Here is a 4,022-nt window from a genome sequence, read left to right as displayed (position 1 = left end):
TAATCTACATCAAAAATACTTCTTTTGATGAATTTTAAATTTAGGTTTCCTAATTTTAAAAACTTTGAAAAATCAGTTGAAGCCAATCTGATCAAAAAAGTTGTGCTTTTTTGGAAAAACATTTACACTTTCAAAATCGTTTTTAACTAAAATTTAAGTTATATTGCTTACAGTAAATATTAATTTTCCACTTTACTTGAAACAAGGCAATTGATTGGGTTAACACCCCTGTAATTTATTTTTGTTCCTTTTTCTATTCATCCCAACTAGATTATACGTAAATTAATTCCGGAAGAAGCTAGGAATTTAGAGACATAAAAATGATAAAAAAAATTTTTAACGGAAAATCAAAAATACCTCCTTTACATTAAGCGCTTCAGTAAAGTATTTGAACTTAATTTTTTGTGAGTTGTGTGAGTTTTAATTTTTGTGAGGTATGCGCGTAAAAATATAATGTTGATTATCTACGCTACCGAGACGGTGGGTTATCAAAAAACAAACCAACAAAATCAAATCTTGCAGAAACACTGAAAATAAACTACTACGAAAAGAAAAATGCATTAAAAAGTATCAGTTCCCGAACAAATGGCTGAGTCGCTTCTAACAGCGGTTTGGAATCTTTAACCCTAATCAGTTGAGCTGTAGTGATTCAAACTTTTTAATGGTTGCATTTCCTTCTTAGAAGTATTTTTTTTCGTAAGAACTTTGCATGACTTTGATGCGGTGTGATGATTTTTAAGCGATTAGACAATGAACACGCTTTATGTTTGTAAATTGCCCCATCGGACTAATGCGACGATGTGAAGCTTACATTGTAAAAGTATTACTGCAAATTTGCGTCTTTGACTGCTCTCACTACTAAAAGAAGACTTCCAGCACTGTTTTTCTCGTTGGATGCAACTTCCTAATAAACAGTTCCGGTATTTCTGTTTTTATATTTTTGAATCAGACAGCCGAATGAAAATTTAAACTCTTGAACAATTTGTTATAAAAATAGTGATACTTTTATAATGCTTTATCTACCAGTCGAAAACATGCCTATTTTGTCAATAAAGTTAACATACAATAAATTTATTTAAACTGCAGGAAAAGTATTGGTTTGCCTTGGTATAATGGACATGATTGTCGTCCTTTCATTGTAACCGCGAATTAATAAATATTTATGAAAATTGCACTTTTTTGTTCGGTATATTCAAACACTAACATTATCCAGGCTATTTAATTTTACATTTTTACTTAAACGACAGTTAATTTTTCTTGCAAGCCAAACAATTCCTAGTTACATTATTAATAATTACAATATTTTTAAAAAACTCTTCATCTTGTCCGCCACGCCTTTTTGTGGAATTCTGGTTAAAGGCAAGCAAAAACAACAACAAGCAACTTTCAGATCCACAGTTCCTTCTAGAATCGACATTCGCAAGATTATTATTGTAAAAGCGTGATAAATAAATAACTTTAAAAGCCATCAATACATCAGAAATATATTTTCTTTTCAGGCATTATGCTATCTGAAAATGAAGCATAATATTCAGGACTGTTTGCACCAATTTTAATGTGTTGTTAATAAGCCCTTCATCCACATTATCACTTTGATGCCATTGATTTACACGTTACTATTGTTTTCAGTTGAGATTGTGCTCGATTTGTGCGAGATTGCGCCTCAAGAAGGTGTACAATTTTAATATGGCCGCTGCCAGTTTGGAGAGGCCATCAAAGGGAGCTGATTAAAGGTATGTAAAAACATACATAATTACATACAATATATACATTGAAGGATTTATTCTCGTTTATTCATGTTTGTTTTTTGAGTCTTGATTCACTTATTTGTCATTAATTTGGTTAGAAAAAAATTGTCATTATTATACAATGTTTTTGGAAATTATAATGCCAAATTTTACTAAGCTTCCAAATGATAGAAAAACTAGATATCTTAATAATTGAATATTTTTTTCGCTGCATTGAACTGCAACTGAATGATGTTAAAATGTTTGAAAAAAAGGCAGAGCCTTCATATTTAATATCTGTAAAATCCATAGTAATTTATATATTCTCCTCTTTCGCCTTTATTGCCTTTGATTCGATATGCTTTGCTTCAAAAGAGCGTGCCCAGCACCCCTCTTTGATATCCGTAAATTCTTTTTTCCGCTTATTTTCCCTTTCTCGTTATTCGAGCCTTATGTATTCGTGAAATACTGCATTCCGGTAAAACGTCTCACTTTACATCTCCTTTGATATCAATAAACGCATATATCGCTTCTTGAATTCGACTATTGTAGAGGAAAAGCATCACATTTGAAACCCAGAGTTCAAAATTTAATTATCAGTTCAGATTAACATTCAGGCCATTCTGTATGTACGTATAAGTTTATTTCTAAGTCTGACAATAAAACACGAAGAAGTTCATTGGAAAATATTTTCAAAATAGATCATCATAGCGTTTTAATTTGCTCTTTGGAAGTGAAACGCCCCGAAATAGATATAACTGAACTTTAAGAAAAGCTTAAAACAACAAGCAAAATCATTTGGTAGTATTTCTGTTGGCAATCAATTATTGTGTGCTCTTAGCAAAAACATTTGGCACTGTTTAATTATACAGCCACAAAGATTCGCTAAGGAAAACCGCAATCCGGATTCTATTCTCCATTGACACGAACAGCCCTTAAAGCGCCAAGTCATCTAGTTTTCCCATTGACCCCGCCAAAACTAAGCTTAAGCCGAAGTCCAAACTTCCTGGCTCTTGTTATAAGTTCATTCTGAACTCCGTATAAATGCAACTGAGAAAAGGGCCTGACTTGGCGCGATGGTCATTAAACGCCCATCTCTTTAAGATGTAAAGTTCTTGTAACAGATAAAGATCAGGGTGATTTGCTAGCTAGACCCAGTACTGCTTATAGTTTTGTGGAGTTTAGCAGAGGAAGTTTGCAGATTGTTTTAATGGTGGCCATTAAGTTACCAACTAAGACGGTGGAACTTATATGGAAGTCTTTTGTTGTCTATGAAATTAGAAAAATTATCGTCATAAACCCAGCACAAAGGGGGGTTCATGAATAGGACTCATTGCTTACTCTGCAAGAAACGCTCTATTATTAATGCAAAAAAGACCATAATAAAAGTAAAACTAATGCATAAACTAGTACATAATCAAAGTAAAAGTTGCAGATTTTCATCCAGTAAGTCATTATAGATTCAACGATATCTAACTTTTGCACCAAACCCAAATATGTTTAATTCAGTATTCCTCTAAAATTCTTGAATAATGGACATTTTCCTTATCCAAAAATATAATTACGAACTCAATTTTTTTTTGTACTTTTTGTATATTTACAATGACTAAACATATTCATAAAATACGTTGTCACAGTTCAGATATGTATTTTGGCAACGTACGGAACATCAACGTATAGCCAGAGTTCTGGTTGCTTGCCAGCGATCGAAATTTGGCTTCGGCATTTCCATCATTATTGGGAAAGTTTGCCTCTGACACGGTCCCACTGTTTAAACTTCATCTTGCACGCTTCAGCTCGTTGAGAGCGAGTTATTCAAGTGAAAAAATTTAAGACACTCAAATATTCTCTGCCAGAGAAAATTTGGGGCTGAGCTTTTTATTCCTCTGGGGATTCATAAAGAGAGCTTTAATGATGCTACTTCGATCGCGCCATCCAAATTGACATAGAACTAATTATGAGTATATTTATGGCTGGAAGGGAATTGCTAAGACAATATTTCGTTTTAATAAGGTGTCGTATGATAATCAGGGGGCCAATTTGCAAATATGACTGTAAACACATTAATAATATATAAGTTCAATAAAGAAATTGATAGTTTCAGTAACTTTCATACAATTTAATTGATAAAAACCAGATACACGACACAATCAAGTATACAGTTATATATTTTGATTAAATACGCTCGACATCCAACTATAACAGGGTAGATAAGTTCCATATAGTTTCATGATTTCAAAACCTTTTTGTTGGCTATTTTGCCTCAAAAATTTTCTCCCATATTTTGTTACAGAT

General features: G+C 32.6%; 1 protein-coding gene across 1 annotated transcript in view; it reads left to right on the top strand.

The window, feature by feature from the left end:
* The window catches only part of LOC109543124 (CUB domain-containing protein 2-like), a 90,798-nt gene that overhangs the window by 3,289 nt on the left and 83,487 nt on the right, over positions 1-4,022 (top strand). The window contains exon 2 of the mRNA XM_048668291.1: positions 1,630-1,733. The gene's annotated coding sequence lies outside the window, so the exon portion shown is untranslated. The remainder of the gene's footprint in view (positions 1-1,629; positions 1,734-4,022) is intronic.

This window comes from Dendroctonus ponderosae, unplaced genomic scaffold (genome assembly GCF_020466585.1).
Source record: "Dendroctonus ponderosae isolate FM_Combo_2020 unplaced genomic scaffold, Dpon_F_20191213v2 Dpon_F_20191213_7, whole genome shotgun sequence".
Lineage (NCBI taxonomy): Eukaryota > Metazoa > Arthropoda > Insecta > Coleoptera > Curculionidae > Dendroctonus > Dendroctonus ponderosae.
The sequence above is the reverse complement of the archived record's forward strand: the minus strand, read 5'-3'. Positions and strand labels throughout refer to the sequence as shown.